The sequence below is a fragment of the Corvus kubaryi genome, unplaced genomic scaffold (assembly GCF_017639235.1).
Source record: "Corvus kubaryi isolate FWS band 111438036 unplaced genomic scaffold, C.kubaryi_AGA036_p1.0 37308, whole genome shotgun sequence".
In the NCBI taxonomy this organism is placed as follows: domain Eukaryota; kingdom Metazoa; phylum Chordata; class Aves; order Passeriformes; family Corvidae; genus Corvus; species Corvus kubaryi.
This window is the reverse complement of record NW_024581096.1, coordinates 20,396,110-20,422,293: the sequence shown is the minus strand read 5'-3', so window position 1 is coordinate 20,422,293 and position 26,184 is coordinate 20,396,110. Positions and strand designations below refer to the sequence as shown.

The 26,184-nt window shown below is 41.7% G+C and overlaps 1 protein-coding gene across 3 annotated transcripts in view; it reads right to left on the bottom strand.

Moving 5' to 3' along the window:
* Positions 1-26,184, bottom strand: part of SETBP1 (SET binding protein 1) — a 268,541-nt gene that overhangs the window by 83,695 nt on the left and 158,662 nt on the right. The window lies entirely within an intron of this gene.

Genomic DNA, 26,184 nt, shown 5'->3' with positions numbered 1-26,184 from the left:
TAGTTTATCAGTCCATTCATAACCACTCGTTGAAGCTCTTTATTTATGCAGTGAATAACAATGTCTTTGTAAGAGTTAGAAATCTTTATAAAATATTCCTATACTTGAGCCAAATTTACATTTAGATTTTATGTGCAATAAAGAAGTTTTGTTTGGTTTCTCTACACTATAAACAGTGGAAATATTTCTATAAATGCAAAATTGTTAAGGGAACATATTCTATTGATTTTTAATTTAAAACACAAGTGAAATATTCCCTTTCAATGGATGAATGGTGCAACTCAGCCTCCTGGTGAGAATGCCTTTTTCCTGAAAAATAATTGCTCACAGAACTTGAGGCTCAACAGCAGCAATTAAACTCATTATTGTAAACAAGGAAACTGAAAAATTATCTTGGAAGTTGTAACAAACAAGAGAAAAAACCCATGGGTCCACTTCCCTATGAAGGCAGATTCTGCTAAGATTTACTTGAATTTCCACATGGAAGCCATCCCCACATACTTAGTGCTTAAAATCATATGCATAGCGTCAAGTGTGTGAGGCACACTTGGCAGGTTCAAGATTTGCATTACTCCCTTTCCATTTTAAAACTCTGCTATTTGCAATGTTGGTGAGAGATATTTTCAACATGATTTCTAATCTGACAGGAGCTCTTCAAGCCGCAGAGGTTACAGCAAGGGCAGAACTATGCTGAAGACTCTTACAGAGCAAAAGAAAATCTACCGTTTTTCTCTTGGTGGGCCTCCAGCTAAAAAAAAAAATTTGTTTACTACAGCTGTAACTTTTTCCTTTTAAAGCAAAAGTATCCATCTGTTTGTTTTTTACTTTCTTTCGTAGATCTGTTTTTTTTTTTTAAATTTTATTTTGCAGCTTTTATTTTGTAAAGCTCTGGGTCAGACTGTGCAACTGCTTTTGTATACCTGGTACTGCAAGCACTACTAGGTGTACAAAATACGGACAGTGTTGTGAAAGTCAAATACATGATGAGACTTAAAATTAAAACATAACCAAGGAAAGACCAGTAGAAAGTAGAAAATAACTGCTACGTGTGTTGTGTTCCTGCAAACACCCTGGTACAATTAAGTTTCTGTCAGTAGCCCATTAGATCTCACTTTGGGGTGTTTGCAACAGAAATTTTGGGACAAGCTGGCAAAAGGGCATGAGGGCTCTGAGTTGGAAAATGAGGTGTCCCTACTTTTGAGCAACTTCAGAGAGGTTTGATAAGGACTAGACAGCTCTGAGTTCATGGTGCATTATCTAGTGGCCACTAAACATGCACGTTATTGACAAATTGATGCTGAACTATCTTTCATGCCCATATAAATATGGACATGTGTCTTTCCTGGAATCGGCAATAACTATGAAGTTGTTCTGGTCCATTGTCTGAGCAGCAATCAGGGACTCTTAAATCCTGTAGATAGTTCAGCTGTCGTGCACATGGACCAGCCATGCTCAGGGAAAACAGAGATTTCCAGGAATCGTGGAGTGCAAGAACGAAAGCATGCAGCTGCGGTGGAGCTGCAGATGTCGTGGGTGAGCGACACCCGGTTTCTTCAGCCTGAGAAAAGACCCAAAAGCATAAACACCCCTTGGGGAATGAATCCTTCTCCTCCCCATCCTTACAGTGCCCTCCCACACAAGAGCCCTGCAGCGCACAGAGAACACAACCCACATTGGTGCCCTCCTCCAAGAAAGGGGGCCCACTTGTGCCCACATCTTGGGATGAGTCCAGGGGTGGTGTGGGAACCAGCAGCACCAGCACTGGAGTTTTACAGCTTGTTTTATTTTAATTATTTTAAACTGATCCCAAAGCTCCTGAGATCTGTTTTGCCTGAGCCACTTGGGCTTCTCCTGCTGCCCAGACACTAGGCTGGGTGTCCTGGCACAAGGAGATGGGTGGGCCATCCCCTGGTGATGTCCCAGGGGGAGATGGCTGCCCTTCACTCCAGCCTCACATAAAACTTCATCTTCTCGAGGTACCATGATTTGTGATGTGGAGAAGCCCTGGAAATGCTAGGCTAAGACCTCTCTTGGGCCCCAGGACCCACACTGAGGCAGGGCCAGATTGTTTCTGAATGGATCCCAGCCTGCTGGCTGCAGCCAAACCAGCTTCTTACACCCATTTTACTTCCCAAGTGCTGAGCCGTGAAACTGAATGACCTGAAACATTTAATTTGGAAGAGGAGAAAAAAAAAGATAAAAATAAGAAAGAGGGTTACAGCAGGGAACGAAACCATCACACTCTGGTAACTGGTCCCTCCATGTCTATCACACATGGAGATCCGTGGTCTAGAAGGAGCAATAATCTCAGATCTATATTTTAAGGCAGTTAATAAGGGCTCAGAATGGAGAGGCCAGCTATAGATCAGCAATGAATGCTGATATATGGCTTGGCTCCTCCAGCCTCATTTCCTTGGCCTGCACATTATATAGTGATGATGCAACTCCCAACACATCCCTAATGATAGCCCTGTCATTGCTCCAGCAGCACAGGCCACCACCACATCGATCTTAAAATTCATGAGAAAGATATGCCTATGTCATCAAAGGTGCCAACTCTGGAGGCATTTAATCACGCAGATAAGCACTCCAATTTCAACAGGCCTTCAAAAAATGACCGGTCTGCAGGATCAGGGGACTCCATTTCCTAAGCGGGATGTCAGAACTATATATCTGCCCAAGCACATTACAGTCTGCTGGGTTTCCTCATGAAACTTCTTCCAGCATAACATTTATTGACTCTACCTTGCCAGACACATCCATACCACCCAAAAATAATTCTTCTGCAGCACAGTGACTACAGACTGTTTGGCCGCAGCAGGTTGTGTTTCAGTGGCTGCAATGGATATGTTTACCTAAAAGCACTACTAAGTAAGTTGAAAGTAATGCAGCCGAGTGTATTTTATTCCCCATGTATCCATCTGGGCTGCTGTTCGATCCCACTGGTCCTAATGATTAGGCTTCAATTTTCCCTGCTGTATGAGCACCATGCCCAAAAGCCAATGAGGCCCAGCTCAGCTAAGCCAAGACTCTGCTAAGCTGACAGAGGATGCCAGAGCTGTCAGGATGGTGAGGGAATCTTCAGAAACCTATATCTTGATAACTTTCACCCAAATTCTTTACTTTATTTGTCAGTAAGCGTGCAATATACTCCAGCTCCATGGGCCAGTTGACTCGGATAGAGTTCCTACGGCAGCTGGCTGAGACCAGCATCAAGAATAGTGGGCTTTTTTCATGAAAACAGAAGGATTTGTCTTTATTTACTTTTCGGTTTATGAGACCCTAAAAATTCTTCAAACTTAGTGCTAGCCTCTGCTTGTCATTTGCCCTTTCATTAAATGGGATTTTCTTCCACAGCCAGCTATTCTGCACTGAGAGTCTGCTCCTTCTTCTTTTGTGGAAGTAGAAGTGTAAATTAACCCATGTAATTTCACTACAGCTCAGCATACTTGGTCAATATTTCTCTTCATACACAGTTTACTGGATGTTTTCAGTAGGTTAAAAATCCCAACTTTCCTTTTAAGAAAATAAAATGCACATAAAGAGGACGATAGCTTTTGTAACTGCAAAGAGGCTTGAGCAACCTGATCCAGCACATGCTAAACCATAGACTATAAGAATAAAATTTTAAACCTCCTATTAGTAGAATATGATTTGAATGACAAACTCATGAGTTTCAGGCCTCATCTTTGGCCCTGGTGGATGAGCAGGATAGACCCCATACTCTGGTGATCACTGGTCATAGACAAGAAGCAGTTTTATGCTGTGTGTTTATACCTGTCCCTCTGATTCTGTGCAACCCTGCCCCTGCAGAACAGATTACTCCCCATAACAGTTTTATTCTGGCATGCAGCCCTTGCAGCTGAGATGAGACTATACCAGTCCCATGAGGGGCAACATCCTACTCTTCAAGTAGTACCCAGCAGCAGAATCCATCCCTCAGGCACTCTTAATTTAACTACTGGATGCTTCAGTCTGCCTCCTCCTTCCCTTGACTGAGGTTCCATCTAAACTCACATGCTGCTTCCAATCCAAATGCAAAAACTGGGAGGAGATGGCAACAACAAAATCAAGGGCCTAGTAAAATAATAACAATTATTATTTTAAAAAGCCAAATAAAAAAAGAACAAAACTTGAAAAAAAAAAAAAAATTTAGAGAAACCCAACATCTTAAAAAAAAGAAATCTGTGCTTAAAGGGATGGTCCCCCCGCTCCAAATGCACCTTTTTGAGGAGGTAACACACATAAAGCTTGTCAAGAATCTGGCTTGCAAATCAAAGTTAATACTACAACGCCCCCTCTTTAAATCATTCGCAGATCCATCTGTGTAATGGCTCGTCAAGTGTAATTCCCTATTAAGAGGCTTTATCTGGAGAGATAAGCAGCTGGTTCCCATGTCACTAATTGCTGTCTGCTGTGATTTTAAAACATCTGCACCATTGTGCTCTTCATTTTCATATTCTAATCACCCTGAAACTTGAAAAAGGTACATCATTGATTGTTTCTGTGGGTTAATTAGTACACAGTCTCCTTGTAGAGACAATTTAAAGGCAGTCAGAACCTCAATCAGCAAGTTTGTTTTAAAAATTAATAACATCGGGAGCGTCTGTGGGGATTGGCATCCACAGTGACACATCAGTGTGCTCTGGGGACATACCATCCTTTGTTATCTTCTTCATAGGGCTGAAAACAAAACTTGAAAAAAAAAGAAAAAAAAAAGGAAAAAGAGGAAAGGCTTTCCTAAACACAAACTGTCACTTAAAATCAGGGTATTGGGAAGTGCTTGCTTTTATCTTAGGGTCACCCCTGCCTCTCCAGCAAGAGCAAATCTCATCAAAACCTCATATGATACCTCTGTGTGGTCTAGGAACTCGTAAGCCATTTTTGGTAGCACTTTTGCCACCTGAGAGCTGGTATCTCACTGGAAATCCATGGGGTGAAGCTGTGATGTATGTGGGCGCTTGCTCTGCTTGCCTCCTGAGCTGGCAAGATGCTGGATATCCAGGTGCTGAGACATGCAGAGGAGGATATTAGCTCAGTCACAGCAGTCTGATATGACAGAGATATTCCGTGCAAAGTGGACCTTCCCTGTACCCACCCAGCTCAGAGGGAAGGCAGGGCTGAATTCAGCTTGGTTTAAATTGGGCTTATACCCAAAAGTACTTCAGACAGTCCTTAAAACAGAACTTTGGTGTCTAGCAAACGGTCAGCCTGAGATTTTCCAGGCTGAATGAATAAATTTGGCACTGACTGAAAGTACGACGGCCACCTGCCTCCTGAAAAATCAGTCTCTGTTCTTGTCCTGAGTTCCTAAAATCTGGAGAATCTCCAAGTGGTTTGTTCCTCTTGATAAAGATTTCTCTTCAGTTTCTGCTTCCTAGACATGCACGAACACATGTTACTAGAGAAAAAAGCCCTTTGAGAGACGGAAAAAAAAGAGATTTCTAGCTCCAACACATGAATAAATAATCCTGGCTCATCTCATACTTTTGCTCAAAATTGAGCATTTCCCCTTGTGTCCCAATGGGATGGCTGTAAACGGCTCACTTGCAGGCTCTGATCAGAGCTACAGGTTGGAGATATTTCATGTCTTTTGGTGAGTGCACTGAGCTTTCCCAGGGTAGAATTACTCTGTAAATATAAGATGCCAAGTGGAGGAGACAGCAGGTTCAGGCGAATATAACTTTGGCCTTATGACTTACAGGTTGAGCAGTCATTGACATGAGGTGTGAGGAAACTGTGATTAAGTCAAGTCTGTTCATAATTGCAAGTCTCTGAAATGGTCTTAGGAATTTTCTCAGGTCCTCAGTGACTCTAGCCATGGATGAGGGATACAAACCAGCAAATGACACTTGCTGAAAGTCCAAACAGTGGTGTCTTGTGAGGAACTCCAGTGAATCTAGTTCAAAACTGATGTAGGGGCTTTAATTAAAAGCAAAATACCAATAGAAAACACATCAGAAATACTAACATAAAAATCATTGCTATCATTCCAAAACAGGGGATTTTCCAGAGTACTGTTGTAAATTTATCTCTCCCAGAATTTATTCCTTTTACAGCTCCCTGGGTCTCAAACAGCACAAAGCCCAAACACCATCACACTCACAGAAGTGTGGCTCACAGAATCATTGAATGGTTTGGGTTAGAAGGGACCTTAAAGATAATCTTGTTCCAACCCCTAATCACTCATTTGACGTACAAAGAGAGGCAGGAATTAAAGCGAAGATGCCCTTGAGAGCAGGACACAGCGTGGGGTGGGAGTGGGTTAATTAAAAGCTAACCAACACCTCTTTGTGTCCGTTCACTAAACTAAACATCCCAAACCATGGTGTGTGTTTGTGTGATTGAGTCAACACAGAGAAGCTGAAGTTCAGGCTTTGGCATCATGATTGTTTTGAGAATACCCTGTCTAAAGCACTTATCCAAGGATAAGACAAATCAATGGAGAGATTACTGAACAGTCCGAAGATGCTCACATGGTTGTGAATTGTAATTTTTTGTGCATTCCTGGGAAAGCATCTTGATTTTCTAAATAGTTCAGAAATTCCAAAGTTATTCCAAATTCATTTTGCTACCAGCTTTAAACTGAATAATTTGCACACTGTTTCTATATTCTGCTGCTTTTTAGACACTTCTATTTTCCACATACAGGGATTGAGGATTTTATTTCGTCGAATTGCAGCAACATGTTGAATTTATAAAGGTAGGATTTGGCGCTGCAGGCTGATCTCCTTGGTGGAATAGACCCATCGCTGCACATATTTTCTTTATCAAATGTTTAAACAACCCTGTTCTTTTCAGAGCTTTGCAATAAGCACTGAGTCTGGGAAAATTCTAAACAATGGGATTTTTCTGTCATCTCCAACAAAGAACCCATCATCACTGACATAACAATGCAGTTTAAATATCATGTTTAACCATAATACTGTTTGCCGCCTTGCTTTTGGCAGCTGGGAGAGAACAACTAGGCACCAGCTAAGGTGGACTTCTATGGGACTCATACATTTTTTCCTGTTCAGCTGCTCGGAGAACCCTGGTTGGGTCCTTGTTTGGCCTCAAGCCAGTGCATGGATTTTTAGGCAGATGTTTCAGACATTACATCCACAAAGCCAGGGCTTGCAGAGCAAGGCACCTTTGCTGAGTGAGTGCTTTCATTTGTTGAAAACCCTTGCTAATGAACTGCAGCAGTAATACTAAAGCTTTATTATTCGTATATAAAACATACTTCCATCCCTTCAGGAATGGTTAATTCTGTGGAGCTCAACCTACTCTCACCAGTGAGTAACTATGAGATCGCTTGTCCAAGTTTCTACCTCATCTTGCTCCTTCCCTTTATTCTGTAATTTCCAATTGTAGAGGGCAATGCATATGTGTACAGTGGCTTAGCCAAAATCAAACAGCAGAAGGATCTGAATACAGACTGGGGCCTGCAGAAATGGAAGTAGTAAGGGGTATTAATCCCTGAAAAACTCGTGGTGTTTTCTAGGATGTTAATCCCAGAATCCCAGAATTACAGAATAAATTGGAAGGGACCCACAAGGATCACCAAGTCCAACCCCTGTCCCTGCACAGCACCATCCCCAACAATCCCACCCTGTGCCTGAGAGCGTTGTCCAAACACCTCTTGAGTTCTGCCAGGCTTGGTGCTGTGACCATTCCCTGGGGAGCCTGTTCCAATGCCCAGCCACCCTCCGGGTGAAGAAGCTTTTCTGGATAACCCACCTAAACTTCCCCTGACTCAGCCTCAGGCCATTCCCTCCATCCTGTCGCTGTCACCACAGAGCAGAGATCAGTGTCTGCCCCTCCTCTTCCCTTTATGAGGAAGCTGCAACTGCAATGAGCTCTGACCTCAGTCTCCTCTTATCCAGCTGAACAGACCGAGTGACCTCAGCCGATCCCCATATGGCTTCCCCTCAAGGCCCTTCACCATCTTAGTTGCCCTCAGCATGTCTGAGATTGCTAAATTGGAAATAAGGATGTGAACAGCTGTGCACTTTAAGTTTCTGCTATAATTTTTAAAAGCCTGAAGTTCTTAATTTGAATTGAAAGGTTTCTTTTATCCTTCATTTAATATAGGAATTCCAGCATTACCTTGAATACTTTTTTTCTTCCAAGGGATGGGAGAAATATAAATGGCTTTTCCATTGAGGCCAGTGATTCTTTCCACTAGAGTTAAATAATTTGATTATAAATGGAGTCCTTAAATGTCAAGGAGATGCTGAATTCACCTGAAAACAGGCATTTAGGGAAGCTCATAAAAGCTGTGAGCTGCAGTCAGTTAGCTCATCATTCTTTTAGCATGCACTTCATTTAGCAGTTACTGACCGCCAGATTAATTCTCTCGAAGCATCCTGATTGCAGCTAAGGTCTAGCATGAAGTATTACATGTGCAACAGCATTAGACAAAAAGTCAAGAAATCTGCCAGAACATCTATCAGGAACAGCTGGGTTATAAACCCTTTGAAAATTTGCAGGACAGGTCAAATATACAGTGTCTCCTGACTTCCCTGAATGAAGATCTGAGTCCTGCTCCATGAATTCAGTGAGAGCATCGCTCGTGCCTTTGGCAAATTCACCATGAAAAGATGAACTCCAGTGATCTGCAGCAAAATGTGGGAGGTCCGTTCCCTTTGCAAAATCTGCCTAGAGAGATGTCATACGTGGTGAAGTTCTGGCTGCATTGGGTACACATGGAAAAGCCACTGCATGTCTTCCAAAGCCAGTCAGTGCTGTGGGGGTACATCATCCAGAGACAGGATGTGGTCTGGACTCTCCCAAAAAGCTGGTCTCGGATCAGACTGCAAAGTGGGATTCTTCTTTGTTTTCAGCAGTAAAATAATGCCTTCCTAGCAGAAGGGAATAGGAGCACTCCCATCTTCCCTTGCACGCTGAGTGCAGTCCTTATAACAGCCCAAGCAGACATGCAGTAGAGCCTGTTCCATTTGCAAAAGGCTACAGGATGAGTGGGGCTTCAGGAGATTTATGCTCCAGTTTCCCCATAACACATGACAATTTTTCACCACTGTTGTCAGATAGAAACTGATCCCCCTCCCCTTTTCCCTAGAACCAGTAACAGCCCCAGGAAGTGATAGCTGGGGAAATTTCCTTGCACATGTTGAAGAGACCAAAGCATGGCAGACATCTCTGTTTCTGAGCTAGAGATGATGCCCCTGTGACATAATTGTTGAGGATTTTAGTCTTCAGTCAGGGGATTTTAAATCTACAGGGTCTTTAAGGAATGATGGAAGACAGGTTTGGAGAAGGATGCCCAGTACTGCACATGTGCTGTCAGAATGATAATGCTCAGCTGCAAGTCCTCTTTCAAGACCACAGAAGGGGTGATTTTGGGCAGCTGCAAAATCACAAGCTGCCCTGGCTAAATCTGACAGCTCTCCTATAAGAACTGATTTTACCATCCCCTGGATCTGGCTCCCTGCAGATAACTCTTCCACACAGATGTTTTCACAGGTTCCTCACCACGCCCATAGCCAAGTCTTTCCCAGTGGGGGAAATTTAATCAGGCTCGTAACAATGTACTGGAGCAACAAAAACAACAAAATGGTGACATAAAATGTCTCCCTGGTGGTGCTAGGTGAGGTGAGGATGAGTGACACTGCATTTTTGGGATGTTGCTGTGCTTTTCTTGAATGACACCTATCTCTGCTTTGATGTTCATCCCTCATCTCTTCTTCCTCCCCTCCCTCCCCAGCTATGACAAAAACACCTTTACTAATAAACCTCCAGCTCAAATAGCAGGTTTTATTTAGTGTGCTATAAAAACAGTCATTTCTCAGATCATAAAAAGGCCTCAACTGGACTGCATCATTTTGCTGAAGTGAGTTTTCTGGTGGAGCGATTCTCTCTTCTAAATGCCACAGTCCTCCACTACCAGTATTTATGTACCAAAATAAAATGCAATTTTCTGTATTTTATTAAGTGTGAATCTCCAGTGCAAATCCACTTGGGAGCTGATCCCAAGATTTAATTGTCTTTTGATTTTATACTTTCAAGACATTTTCAAGAGTTTTCACAATATCACCAGGCTAAGTACAGTTTTATTAAGGTACAACAGCATTACTTTAAGGGCCTGACCAAGTTTAGCTTTGTCTTCTACACATATAAATCTGCAGCAGCACAGACCAGAAAAAGAAAGGGCAGGGAGCTGTGATCTAGGAAGGAAGATTGCAAAACACCGTGAGCACAGCTTAGTGCTTAAATGACCTCCCAAACTTCTCTTCCTTCTCTTTCCAAAGCTTCTCCCCCAAAAAGTCAGGTATAAAGTGGAGTCCTGAGTCTCACACCCATGTGGCTGAATATGTAGAGTTTTAATATAAATTCAGGCCTGGGATTAGCATCCAGAACAGAACTGGAGAACATCTAGCTAAGAACTGGCTTATCCTATACTGAGAATATGCTCTGGAGAAACCATCACACTCCTGAACCTGTGCAGAAATGCAGTGATTTCTATGCACACATTCGCTTGGGACTAGGGTCACTCAGACCAGGTAGAACCATGGTGCAGTTCCACCACCTCAGAGCATTGCCCTTTTAATTGCCTTTGTTCTGGTAACTCACCTAAGTACATTTCTTTGCTCTATACATGTTGATGAAACAAAACCATTCCCAGCCTTGCTATTGCTTCCTCTTAAGTGCTGACTGCGTGCTCAAGTTGAGTAAGTCTAAAAAAATACTGGCGCTGAAGGTACAGCCTCCTATCCAAGCAGCTGGGCAAATGGGGTAAATCACAAGCAGCAGGACCCATTTTAGATATCAAAGTGTATTTGCCCATTGATAAGGGAGGAAAGCTACGCCTCTTTCCTTTCAAAACTTACTTATTTTGAAGGATTGGAATTGGAAGTGTTGGCAGAATATAAGTGTTTCCAAGCATTGGTTGAGGAGAGAGGGAGATTGACTAAAGCAGAGGTGAACCTGGTGTTATAAGCATCTGAGATCCACTTCAAAGGGAATAAAAATACATGGGGACAGGAGTGCCACAGAAGGTCCTTAGTTTAGCAGATACACAGGGTTTGAAGTTAGGAAAACTGGCATGAGAAACATGGCTCATACTTTAAGAGGGTCTGTAAATAATCATGAGAACACCTTATTGCAGAAATCGATGGGTTTTCTAGGACTGGGAGTTTCTTTTAAAAGAAGCCTGGGTGTTTTTCTGACAGCTATTGGACTTGGAACAGGAATACATTTAGGCAAATCCCCTGGTATGAGTCATGAAGGAGGTTTGACTAAGTGGTTCTCTCTAGCCTTAAAAATCTGTGACTATATAACCTCTCAATATCCTCCAGTGTTTTGTCCAACCTGGTGTTAAGCAATTCCAGCAATGTGTCTTCAGCCCCTTCTTCTGGGAGTCTATATCTCAACGCAATAAATCTCTCTGTTCAGAGTCTCTTCTCTCTTCCCCCGGAATAATTTCCATCCCCTGACATACCTCAGTTCTGGATTCATCCCAACAATTCCTCCTCATCCTTGGACCAAAAAGAATATTTCATATTTTTAAACAATTCATTTCTCTTGCCATATTCCCTGCTGCTGTAAAGTGGTCTGTCCCATGGGTAAGACAGAGTTGATTTACTAGGAAGGGCCTTTCTCTCTTGGCAAATCCAGTGAGATGTGGTTCCCTCTGGAAAAAAGATGGACAGTGTTGTACCACACATGGTTCTGCAACGATGAGAGATGCCAAGATCCACCAGTTCAACACACTCAGGCTACCAACCTGGCACAGGGAAAGCTACTGTGATTTCTGCCACCATTCCTCTAACTTGGCTGAGCATGGACTTTTTAGAGGCAAATCTGTGTGAAATATTCCTCCAGACTGAATCTGTCCTCGCCAAATAGCTGAGATTTGGCTCTGAGCTTTAAAAGGAGACACTAAGTATCACCTGATCAGCATCTAAGCCTTAAAGCTCTAAAGCACTGCAAACCCAAAACATGCTGGTTTTGAAGAGTGAAGAACCCTGGAGTCAGTTTTAAAAGCATTGGCTGCTTTTCTCCATTTTTTTATTCTTTTTTTTTTTTTTTTCCCAGTTTTAAATATAGAGGAACATATTGATTTGGTCTTTTCTGGTTTAAATTTCTCTGCTGTTCTGTATCCTGCATCACAGTCTCAAAACATGAGCCCAAATGCAAAACTCTGAACAGTTGGAGACCTCTGCCTCAATCCAAATGTCACAGTTGGTGTTCTGAAGGGTGTTTTGGGGAGTTTTCTTGGGTATGGGGGGAGAAAAAAGAGCAAAAGCTAAATCCCAAACCACTGTACAAAAAGGATGCATATGTTGAAGTCACTGATGCAAAAACTATTCAGTGACTGCTTTAAAAATCCTTAAAATAACCCCCTATTTCATTCTAAGTATTTACCTAATACTCAGTAGTTGCTATTTTTTTTCTCTGTGTTTTTCCTCCTTTGTTTTGTTTTCCACTAGACAATACACACAGCTCTGCATAATCCCCCTTTAAGGATTTCTCTCAAGGATACACAGATATCTATTTTCCAGTACCAGACAAAACAACCTTGTGAAATCAGGGCAGATTCATCACCCATCCTGCACACGACCTTATCAGCAGTTGCTATGGGTGGCCCCTGTGGAATACTGTGGAAAGGGCAAAGCTGGGAAATGTGCACTTTAAAGTACCAGAGAATTTAGTTCAGTGTGCAGCACTTGTAATTTCTGCTGCTGCAGACTGCTCAGCTTGTTATGGATATCTGAGAATTTGCTTATTCTGTGACTAGAGGTCATGAGGTTTATTACAGTAAATTTTTTTGCCCCCCCCCTTTTTTTTTTTCTTATGGAATAGGTAAGGCATAATTGAAGGTGCCAGATTCCTTGCATGTGTAATATCTCCAGAGATGAAGAGAGAAGAGAAATAAAGCTTCCTGACACTCCTTTCTCCACATGTAACATATTATGCATTTACTTTTACTGACAAAGGGAATATTTAAGGAGAAGGCAGTGCTGTGCTAGGTTTTGGTACAAGAGGTATGGCAAAAAGAAATTCACTGACAAAGACTCAGGTGGATGGACTGCAGCAGCAGATATTAAAAATTAAGTTTTTAGCTTCCTCATCATCTATATTCCCATCTGGTGGCATCTACTACTAAACATATCCAGAATATACATTTGTTTCTATTGATTTGCATGCCATTGTCTATCCAGAACCATGGATCTACAGTTTGTAAAAATACTACTTCAGTGAGTAAAATCAGTGTAGTTTGTATGTTCATGTGGGACAGAGCGCTACAAACCAATGAGTAAACAAGTTACAAAAGTTTATAACATCACTGCATCATTCACACAAAGCAAAAATACATGGTTGGTATCTAAAGTCTGTCTTAAATCTCAGAGCACTTCATGGAAGAAGTAGCAGTCATTATTCCACTGCAGATGGAAATACTAAGGCTCAGTGATTTGGCCACGGTATTTCATATTCCTTGACCAGTGCAAGCAGGAGAATTTAGTGAGTTTTCCTCACACTCATTTTTGCTGATGACCATGAAGATCCCCATGACCAAGGCCACAAGTTCATGTTTCCAAGGCATTTTACAATCTAGATGAACATGGCTTTGAATAAATGAATGTCTGGCTGGAGACAAACTGATACCTTGCTGTATGAGTCGTGATGAACATGCCATCTGTATGAACGTGCCATCCAGTGTGCCTATTACAGACACAGCTGGAATCCCTGTTTGCCAGAGGAGGACTAACATGGATCTGTGTTTCAGCACAGCAGCACCTTTTCACTGCCTGCCAGCTGGGATTCTGGGAAGTCTCATACCTACAGGACTATGATTTCTGTGCTGCAAACCCAAAAGAGTGTTCTTTTTAAAGACTTTTAGCTTTGTGGAGATACTAAAATGGATTATCCATGCACCTGCTGCCGCAGCACACCTACAGTGCTCTACCTGTCATGGTGTGTGTGTGTGAGTGAGTGTGTTGGTGGGCGTTTAATTTAAAGAATGGGTTTAGTCTCACAGAATGAAACCTGGGGAAGATCCCCAGTCACCCATCCTTCAAGTAATTACACCAGGAAAAGCTACCAGGTCTATTCTCACCAAGCAGAAGATACTGTGGCAGGCAAGAAGTGACCTTGCGTTTCTTCTGCTCAAAATCCCAGCAACTCACAGCAACTTAAATGAGAACATGTGCAATACAATTAGGTTTTCTTCCCTTGCAGGCTTGCTGTGCATCTCCTGTCTGAAAAGGAGGGGACATTTCAGACAGAGGCTTCAGCTCAGCAGGGCTGTCTGCTGCTCACCAGGACTTTGCTTTGAGAAAGATAGAGGAAAGGCTGTGATTAGAGCAAAGACTTAATATTCTCAGGGCTCCTTCCCTCCAGAAACAGAGTTTTAACTCAGGAGCCACAGAAAGTGAGTCCCAGAGTTGGAGGAAAAATAAGAAATTCAGGTTGGCATACAAATCTAAGTTTCCTCCACATGACTGAGCTGTTTGTTACCAAGTTGCAATTTAGAGCATCCTGGTCAGGTGTGGAGTGATACTTGACTGTGGTCAGTTTTGGAATGACACTTGTTAAAATGTTGCAGGAATTGGCCCCCCAGCCCCATCTGTAGAAAAGCTTGGTGCAGCTCATCAGTCGGAACAGAGAATTCTCAGAGTGTGGCTCTGGCCACCAAAGTGTCACCAACACCTGGTCTAGGAGCTTGGCTTCCTTCTACAGCCCGTGAGACCCCCAGAGACGAACATCAGGTGTGCTAACTCTGCTGCTTACTTAAGTCACCTGAGAAGTTATTTTAGGCACCCAAACCAGACATTTGATGGGAGGTAGGATGCAGATAGCCTAACTGACCTCAGTGTTTTGTAATACACTTTTAATCCCTTTCCTGCTGCTCCATATCAGACTCAAATGGGCTGAAATATGTTTTTTAAAAAGTCTCTAGGAATCATTTCCAGAACAATAAAATGTACCGAGGCCCAATCTGTTTACGGCAAAGGTTTGAAGTTTTCCAACTTTTTTTTTTTTTTTGCATAAGCATCCTTGATGTTCTTTGAAAACACATTTTAATTAAAATTGTGATTTATTATGGGGTTGCCTAATGCCATCCCTCCTACTGGATGCAGAGAATTTTTCGTTCCTCACTGTCAACTTATAATATCACAAAGTCCTAATTTGAATTGGTCTTGAATGAAAATCTTCTCTTTTCTTTTCTTGAGACAAACCATGGAAGAGCAGAGATAATATTGGATACACCTCAGTCTCTGTGCCTTTCTTCGTAGCCACTAGACAAGGAAGCATTTTGAAAACTAATCCAAAGATCAAAGTTATGCACACAATTGAATTTAAACCCAGTCTTTTTTTGCAAGGTGTCACATTTCCTTGTAGTCCCTCTGAAAATGCCACATTCTACAAACAGGCATTTGGAAACAGAACTAATCTGTTACCGGGATTCAAGCTGGTCGTGCTGTTCAGATGACCACACTTCTATCCACTTGTTCAAAGCTTTACTCAGTGTTTTGAGGCTTACTCATCAGTAAAATCTCCAGTAATGGATATTCTGTTAACCACAGGGTAGGACAGCTGACCACAGGAAGAATGCAACTGAAACAGCTTCCTGCTGCCCACAGAGCAGCACCACCACGTGCCTCTGGGTACCCTTTCCTCCAGGTTCTTCAGTAGGCTATTTCCCACAAGAACATCCCTGACCTATTTGTGATGCTTCCAGAGAGGCCTCAGCCCATCACTACACCTTTAATGAGCAGTTCATTACTCAGTCCTCTAAACCAAGTGCAGACGAGGGCTGTGAGATTAGGAAGGCTTTCCTCTACTGAGATTAAATGTGGTTTGAGGTATTGTCTGCTGTAGACATATTTTTGACTCTTGGTCCCTCTTCCCCAGGCTTATGGGCTCAGCAACGGGGAAAAACAACCTATCAAAAGTTGTAGGAAGAGCGCAGTGCCTGATGTCAGACATCTGGATGTGGGGAGCAGGAGTCTTCCCACACAAGTGGTCAGCGGATTTTGGCCACACTGATGATGGACCAAGTCTTGGCCCTTGCTTGGGCATCCTTTAGAGGACCAATGTACTCTCTTCTTTCTTTCCATCACCAATTTAACATTCTTCTCAGTTCTCTCTATTTTACCAGGAAAAATTCTCAGGACTGTGGACCTGGTCTAAGCATGGTCTAACTGATTTAGGATTTTGGAGATCATTGTTGTGCTCTTGTATCTGCCTCTGACTTCAGCATTCCCTAATCTTTAATGAGTCCAGGGACAGTTTTCCTCAGTGTGATTATTGGGCAACACTGAACCACAAATTTGGCATAGGCTTCTACCAGCATTATATAAGTCATGATTTGAGTAAAGAAGATGTTTCAGAGAGTGTGTTTTCCCACTCTGGAGGAGGCCCTGCTGAAGTGAGGATGTCTGCACAATTCCCTCAAAGGAAAACAGACTGGAAAACATTAAAAGAACAAAACTTTGGACAAAGCTCACTAAATTTTGACCATCTTAGCTCACCACCTCCTCTGAAGACCCTGTCTAACTGTTAAAAAGAAAAAGAACACCTTTCCAATGAAATAAGGGAAGCACGTCACCTAGTTAAACTCCAGTGATCTGATTTCCATTCCTATTAGAGCAGCAACCTCAGGACACAGATGAGAAATCTCTCCCCCACTGGCAGGTTAGGTCAGCAGTAGACAAGATGCAAAATTTACCTGAAGTCTGTGCTATGCCAGCTTGTTTGTTGGGCAGGCAGCAAGAGCTAAGGCTACAGTGCCTTTTTTGTTAATGAACTGAAGAAAAGAGAGAAAATTTTTCTCTTCCAACCGATTTATCCTGATGGTGAAGATTTAAAGTGTGGCCCATTCAGGAGAGCAAGGCTCAACACAGGTGTCAGTGAGGGAGCCTCAGAGGCATCAGAGCAGCACAAAATCCTTTCTGCAGCACCAAGGAAGGGTCATAGGTGCCTGTTTAAATTTTCTGCCCACGCTACAGTAACATGAGCAGCAAAAAAAGCCAGGCTGCTTTCTAACAATCCTGTCTCGGGACCAGCAACGGTTTGGGGAATATCGCTGCAGAGCTTTGGTGTAACTCAAATGAAAACATGAAGGTTACTAGGGATACGAGGAGACTCATAGAGCAATTAAATAACCAACAGACACACACACCCACACACGCAGCCCTCATTTACTCAAAACCCTGACAGTTGTTTATTGAGAAGTAGGTGTTGACGGTTCACTTGTCTTGGATGGATTTCTCCCGGAATAAACACCAGCGCTTTCAAAGCGCCTGATCCCATTTTCTTGTAAAAGAAGAAGTTTAAAAAAAGAAAAAAAAAAAGAAAAGGAAAGGAAAAAAAAAGGGAAAGAAAAAACCTTTAAAATCTCCCACAAACACTATATACAGCATGGGTATCATTACTTCTGTGTGCTGTAGAGAGGAGACTCCATGTATGGGAAAAGATTGAGCTACAAGAGTGTTTTGGAAAATGAAGAGTTATTTCGCAATAGGCCGTGACATCTCCCTTGGAGAAAACTTGCCCAGATTCTGCAGATTGCTTTGCAGATGGAAAAGGGACAATGTCTTATTGCAATATACTCTCAGATAAAGTCAATTTTGGCGTGATCTAGAAATTTTCCCTCCCCAGGAGGCCAACACTGAACTCCGACGGCATCTATCCTTCTTTAAGCTAATCTTTATGTTCAACTGCAGGTGCAATCAATAACATCAGCGCAATCTCCATAGTAAAACAGAGATCACTGAATGCCAAAAGGCTGAGCAAAATTCTCCTTCCCAGCCCCAGGTCTGTGCTATCAACAGCTGAAGAGATGGCTGAATCTTCACAAATAGGAGAAAAGGAATGAAATGAAAGGAAGTTCACACTTAATATTAGAACCCGCTGACAATGAGATGTATTAAGTTATAGGGCAACCCACAGATGCAACAAGAAACTCACTTTTTGAACAGTTAAGACTAGAAAAATTAATAGGGTGTGGAGAAAGTGCTACAGAGAGCAATTGTGCAATGATAGGAAGAGAGACATAAAGGTTATCTATCTACATCTTTCCCATTCTTCCTCCCATGTTTCAACAGTATTCCCAGAGAACTTTATTTTAAGCCCATTGCAGAATTTTACTGCCTATAGTGGTAACAAGGCTACTCTGACACAGGTTTGAGAGATTTCTCACAGTCAGAACGGGCAAAACCAAGGATGCTGAGCAAGGGTAATTTTCAGTAACTACACTGAACTGCTGGACTTGCACTTCAATGTGGGCATGAGTTCACCTGTACAAAGTCTCAAGCAGAGATAAGCACTTATAAGGGTCCCATTCCTGAACTTCCTTGCATTAGAAATGTAGGCACATTACTCCAGGATATTATCTATATTTGCATTACCAAGCCTGTAGCAAGAATCAAAGAATCACAGAATGACAGACTGGTTCGGGTTGGAAGGAACCTTAAAGTTCATTTCCTCCCACCACCCTGCCATGGGCAGGGGCACCTTCCACTAGCCCAGGTTCCTCCAAGCCCCATCCAACCTTGTCTTGGACACTTCCAGGGATGGGGCATCCATGTGATTCTTCTCTCCTTATTCTTTTATTTGACTTCAAGTGTTTTTAAAACCTCTCCTACCCATACATAATTACTTGTATGTGCACTAGCAAACCCATATGAAGATACTTCTTTTGAAGGTATAATTAAAAACTACCACAGAGTAAAATTTAATTTTGAGGTCTGAAACTACATCGCAGGGATGCTGCTGGGTTTGCCACACTTCCTGACTCACCAGTGAAAGCAGTCAAGCAAATAACCCATCTCACACACATGCTTAAACAGTCCTTACACACTTGCTGTGTGCATTCTCCAGGGGACCTTTAGATGCTGTTTTGTACACAGTGCAGCGTGAGCTTTCAGTGGTGTGAAATAAAGAGGTTAGTGCCATGGCAAAAATTCCAAACACAGAGAATATGGCTCAAGATGCATAAATAATTAAACGGTGTGCGTTTAAAACATGAACCATTAAAACAGCCTTTGTGAGGGGGAAAAAAACAAAACCCAAAACAAAACAAAAACTCTAGGATGCAAATTAATCTTTCATAAGGCAAACCTTCAGATGGTTGCTTCTTCATGAGCACTTCACAGTGCTCTCTTTCCTTTTGAACCCAGTATTCATAGAGAAAAGTGTTTTGACAATCCCACTAGGACGCTCATCCTCTGTGTTCAGAGGGAGATTCATAAAGATCACAAGGCAGGATTGTGAATATAATGATCCCAGGGATTAGCCTTTCTTCCAACTATGGTAGGGCAGTCCTCTGGATCTATCTGAAATCAGAGAAGGGGCTCTTGACTGTGAGCCAGCGTGCGGCTTTCTTCTCACTGCCATTGTCCCCTCCCCATCTACTCTCGTGCTTGCAATACTTAAAATACTTAAAAGTTTAAAACAGTTGCATGTTAGCTATCGCCCTCCCTGTCACAGGAAAATGAAGGAATGTCCATTAAGAGTAAGTGAACTGTTGCTCTCTGTCAGAGTGAATCTACCACCGGCAAGCCCTGTTTAAGTATTGATAAAGGAGCTTATTTAACCTACTGGAAAATCAAGCCCAAAGGATAAGGAAAAGCTTATTCAGGGGAAAGAAGATTTTGTGATTAAGGTGCTGGATACGTATTTAGAAAACCTCTTGTTTGCTCTTATTCTCTTGTACCTTCTGCCTTTGAGCAAGAACTTTGTCGTTACCAGCCAAAACACCAGAAGAGATCATCTGCTACTTCAGCATTTAGAAATGGATTTAATACGAGCTGGTCTCACTCCCTAGTCAAGATGCCTGATCCAGGAACACAGTCCATGGTCACCCAGAGGCATTTCAGTAGTTGCTAAGAGAGGAAAAAGAGATGCTTGTGGTGACGTTTAGGCCAATGAAAAACCTAATTTGTGCTCTGGATGTCCATGGGCTATGGCTGGACTATAACGATGAAACTGTTCTCAGAAGAAGATAAAACTTTGCAGACTGTTGTCCCAAATTCTATGACTTTCTGTCCAAAAAGGACAGAAATAATAATCCTTCCCTTCTCTTGCTGCACACCTCTGGTTATGCTTTAGCCTATAAGCTCTGAGGAGCAAGACCTGTCTCTCACTGTACCACCACAACCGGGGTCGGACTAAGTCCAGGTCTTTTCAGACAGACTACAGCAGAGATACACACCTATAATGGAATTAACGGCTTTAACCCCTTGTATCCAAGGACTAAAGGAAAGGGCAATAACATTATAAAATAAGCCAAAGTAGTGTCATTTATATAAGAGAAAACCAGAGTACAGGAGGAACTGTGAACTACCTATCATTATTTCCCCAAATTTTTATGCATGTGAACATTTAAGTAATCACACTGGTTTACAGGATATTATAATAAGTATATACAATAAATGACTTAAAAGACTGTCATAAAAACAGTACACTAGCAAAGACAAGAACTTGAAAGATCTCGTGACTTGATGAGTTTGTGAGCATGGCCTCAACTCAGTCCATTTCTGCAAACAGATTAATGGTACAGGCTTTAATTACATGCTCACATACTGCTGTTTTCTGCAAGGCCTCAGCTTCACCAAGTGCCAGTGAGAGGTTTTAATTCCTGTAACTTTATAGCACATTAATCATGGGTGATGAGGGCATGAATCAGTTATGCAAGTCATCCCAAATACATACTGATGAAATCTGTAAGCCATCACCACCCACCATCCATATTCTGATTATCCACCTCTGTTATAGATGAACTATTTTGGGATTCTGTTAAACAGTTCTAAGGACATTTAGTATTTTTTGAGTAGCACAGGGATTTCTTACCCACCATCCCCATAATATTGTGTGCCTGAGTTTCCATGGGATCATTTATTGATGGGCTCAGTAAGGAAAAATATGAGGGTCCAACATTGAATGCCTTCAAGTGGTGACCTAGGGCAACATTCTGCATGGAAAAAAAGCCCTACCATAGTACCTCTAAACACACTTATACACGCTTTGCAGTTAACCCTTTATGTAGTGTTACAAAACCCCATCTTTGTGATTCACTTAAAAAACATAAGCTCTGTCACAGTATAATATGGTTGAAAAATCTCCTCTGTACAAGGCAGAATGTTACTCATTGCAAGGTACAAGCAAGATGGTCAAGTTCTGAAGTTTGGTTGGTCTGTTTGTTTGTTTTGGGTTTTTTTTTTTATGTTTGGTACAGGGTACAAGGAATTTTCCCTAGGAACAGTAGATGAAGTAGATGAGAAGGCAGAGACAAGTAGATTTACTGTATTTAATTTCTATTTGTCATAGAGAGACATGTACAGGTTGCTCCAACTATTGGTGTTATCCTTTTTTGGTAGTGGCTTGAAATCTACCTCTCACCAAGCCATAAATATTACATTTGGAAAGACCTTTCAGGGCATTCCAGCCACCCTCTTGCAATAGGTACAATGGTCCCTACTAAATATTCACAAGCATAATTCAATTTTGTCATCAGAAGGGTCATTTGCCTCCTAATTACCATGGAAATAATGCAATGGACCACTAGGTCTTCACCACAACACATCCATTATTTCCCAGTATGCTCCAATATATGGACACATAAATTGTACTTGCCTGTTTAGTTCACTGCTAAAATAAGCCCAACCACGAGTATGTTGTCCAATAATCTCCACAGCTGACACAAAGACTCAAACCAAAAATCTCTTCCTGTGTTTTAAAGTCAAATTTCAAAGTGCACCACAGAGCCAACAGCAGCTTTTCTTTCAAGAGTACTGATAGTTAAAATAACTTCCTCTCAAAAATTCTGTTGCACTCGGATTTTAGAGAAGGAGGAAATAAGAAACAATGGCTTTGAAGTAATTCATCTCAGGGAAAGAAATTAGATCAGGGTTCATATTTTACAGTGATTTACATCTTGTGCAACCCCATTACATTTAATGGGCCTACTGAAGGTCTGTGTCAACATGGAATGTGACTCTTCAGGCTTAAGTGCTGTGATTCATGGACTGGGTTACAGTGGGAGCTGTTTTTAGGACAAGACTTTATCTCCCAGGACAACTGATAGAGATTTTAGTTTTATTTAGAGGGCGGAGGTTGCTTTGTTTCCCTTTGTTTGCTTCTTAGGAATATTCAAGGAGTTGTTCCAGTTCATCAGATGCCCATATTTCATGTCTTTTGCTGTCACACTTACTCTAATGGGAGTACCTGGACTCTTGGCATGTATAGTGTCATGTTTTTTGACAGCACAACTCTTTATTGTAGATCATATAGAATATAAAACATTCAGAAGGGAGTAGTACTGCCTGAAAGTGGAAACTGTAGACCAAGGCCAAGAGAGGCAGTATTTTATAAATACCTATGCTGTTATTCTCCCTCTAAACTTCTGTTTGCTTTTTCCATTTATTTTTTTTTTCCAATCCTACAAGGGCCTGAAATGAGCATATATGGACTTATATTTCTTTCTTTCCTGTAAAGATTTATAATATTAAGTTACTACTGCAGATAAACCAGAGTTGCTACACAGCTTCTGACATGGTTGAAACAATAGACTGCATGCATAAATCCAAAACACTACTGAATGAAATAATTTTGGTGCCTTTTGCCATCTCCCAGGAGGGTTGTAATAGCGTAATGAATATTTAACATTTCTCTTCTATTTTTATTAGAGTTTGTAGCACCTTATAAACTACAAGAAGCACTTACTGCTTTGTTCCACATATAAATTTCCTGTCTTGGAGTGTGAACTCCTAGACACCATTTAGAGACCATTCTTAAAAAGGAAGAACACTCTAGCAGTACTTCAGATTAAATATATAAATAATTGTATGGGATATTTAGTAACTCCAGTTTCAAAGGAGGACTACAAGCACATTTCTCACCTGAAAAGCAGTGCATAAGGCCCACTCGCACTAAGGAGTTTCCACTGGAAAGGAAGAAAAAATAAATCTATAAAGTCACTTGTGTTTCATGCAGAAACTAATGGGTGTAGGAAACAGATATTTAACTCTCCACCAGTGTACTCTGTAGGGACTGGTGGATTTACGGTGGAATATTCCAAGGGAAACTGCACTCAAGTCACGCTGGCACAGAAGCATTTTCTATTTGATACTATCCTGGTAGCTGCTGTGCCGTGTCCTTTCTCTAGGTGCACACACTATGCTGGAGTGGGAAGAAATCTAATCTGGGAAACTCTAAATTAAGGCTTGCCTACACTTTGTGCTTAGCCTAGGCTCTCAAACTGGGTTTTGACCAGCTATGACTACTTTCATGCAAAGTCTTATTTTGCAGTAGTTTTTTTGTATTTTGTTTCTTGCCCAGAATAGGATTTGAAGGTTGGACTCAATGGTCTTGGGGTTTTTTTTTCAACCTAAATGATTCTGTGATTCTGTGATATACAGACAAATATTACCTTTCTGGTGTACCACTACAGAAGACTGTGGTATCCCCTCACACGTGGTACGTGAGTGTTCATTCACAGCAAAAGTATGATATCACAGGCTTTATGGAAAGACTGTTTTTCTCCCTCAAACTGGACACCTGCTCATTAGAGTCAGGCAAAGGAACCCCCAAACCAAACAGAGTGGTTTGAAGCCTTGCTCTGTCTCTCCCATTTCGAATAAGTGCTTTTGATCATGTCACACCATTTATCCACCACCTTCCCAAATACACATCAAAAGATCTTCAAGGCTTGGTTTGAATCTCCTGCCCTCTGACTGGGTATAGGACCAGAGCCTGCTGCCACTCTGCAGTTTGCTCCACTCGCCCTTTATTAATGGTTTCCCTTTCTCCGTACTGGTACCTCCCAGTGTGAGCACAGAACCCCTGGCAGCTCTGTGACCTTGCAGAGCACGGAGGGGGAAGAGAGGAGACGAGAGTTTAGAAGTGGGTTTTGATCTACTCCACAAACACTGACCACACTGCGAAACAAACAGCTGCAAGAGAAGACAAAGAAGGTCTGAGAACGGAAACCAATATATTCTGAAAGCTGGGAGCGGTTAAATGCGATGAAGAGCCACAGCAGCTGACGGGGAGGGAGCTGGGAGCGGGAGGAGGGAGCGTTCCGTCACATGTGCTCGGCGTATTATCATTTTTCAATACTCACATTAAGAACAAGAAAACCACAAAGTTTCATAACTTGTCATTTAGCTTGGGGGGGGGGGGGGCGGACCGGGGGTTGGTAAGAAGAAAGAAAAAAAAAAAAACCAAAAGAACCCTAAGGTTAAAAGAGGAATAATAAAAACATCTCTGAACCACAGAGAATTGCAAGGTGACCTTCAGACAAAATCTGGGGTGAGCAACCCAGCTCTTGTCTTCAGATGTCATTCATTTCCTAACTCGCTCTTTGCAAAGGAAGCACAAAAGGCAGCTTCTTGAGTTGTCTGCAGGAAGATGAACAGAACAAGGACTTTCTGTTTGTACTTCTGCGTTCCTCTTTTTAAAATAATAACAGAAAATAGTATGATCTGAAGTGGCTGCCTGGGGGATTTTTGTCTTTCTGTTTTTAGTGCACATCTCTCTGCGGTGAGTGAAGGATCCATGCAAATAAGTGGAGGGTTTACACCGAAGGGACTGCGTGGGGAAAACAGCCAAATTGATTGCACACCTGTCAGTTCACACACAAGCACTGCCAAGTGCCTGGAGTACACAATCCAAAAAAGACAACAGCACATTGCGTTCCTTTGCACTGGTTTAACTTCTCTCTATCATAATCGCTTCTTTTAATAATTACTCCTATTAAAGATAAAAATCTGATTTTTCGTGTAATCTTCCCTTGCCCTTTTTGTAACAGTTTTAGTTCCTAGATCTCAGGAACCTCAGAAGTGTTAAGGTCTTTGGTGCTATTTAGGTGTGGAAATGGAGGTGTTCTTGGAAATTATGAAAATGACGACATAGTTTGGTCTGTGTCAACCTTCCTGTGAAGGGATAATGCTGAAATCTCATTCAGACCTCCCACATTCCACTACCTTATTTTGAAAATCACTGTTACTTTAAAATATATAAGTGTAATAAGATATAAACTGTCTCAGGGTATAAGCCAAACACTGAGCACAGACAGAGGATAAAAGCTATTTTTCTTATGATCAAATTATGTTTACTGTTATTGTCTACTGTGTGGTTTCTTGCATGCTCCTTTGAAGCATCTGGTGTTGGCTACAGTCAGTAATTGGAAACTTGTAATAAGACAATTATAAGGCTTTGACTGGTGTAACAGTTCCTATGTTTGAATGTTTAATAAACCTCAAGAGTTAAAAATCAACAGCTCCTTTACTCAGTATTAGTATCTAGGAAGCTTTCCTGAGTGAATGAAGGCCAGTTTTTATTGCATTCAGGCTCTCATCATGAATAACACAAAAAGGCTTAGATCCCCACACGCTTATAATAAATATTAACTTTCTGAGTATGACCCCGTTCATTTAGTGGTGAAATAAAATTCTCTGACACTGCCCCAGCTCTGTCTCCCAGGTGCAGAAGAGGCCTTGGACATACGGCAGTCAACTGAGAGCTCTGAGAATATTAAGCATCTCTAAGACTATGGAAAATGCTCTGTATCTCCTGAGATATCTGCAGTTCACAGACAGATAGACCATCATGGGATGAAGGCTATTATTACCTCTTAGGAGAGGTTCCCCACAGTTGGTACTCCTGAGTCAGAGAAGCTGTGAGCAATGACAGAGCATCTGAAGTGGTGAGGAAGTCTGAGTGGTGGTGCACATCTCTGTGAAGATGTTGGTAGCTCCAACACGTGCAGATGTGAGTCTCAGGGACCAGGCAGTGTCAGGTTTGTGGTTGAACTTGATGATCTTAAGGGTCAATCTAAACAATCCAGTGATTCTATGATTCAAAGATATCAACTTCTTGAACTGCTCCTTGAATGTATTGATTTTTTCATATCCTCAAGGCAGCTAATGGATCTCATCAACTTTTTCCAATTTTCCCTTTTGTTGGAAGAAGGATACAATCTCAGTAACTAGAAACGTGAATGATCCCAGTTTAAAAACAAACAAAAAACAAACAAAAAAAAGGCTTTTCAGGGGAAAAAAACCAAACCCAAAAACCTTTACATTATAGCATTTATAGTTACAAAGAGATTTCTGCACTGCACACAATCTATCAGACCATAGTGACCTCTGGCAAAGTGGGAAAAACAAATGCCACTTCAGAGCCAAGGCTTCATGGGTCATCCTAAAAATGTAGCTGTTTATTTCCTGCTGG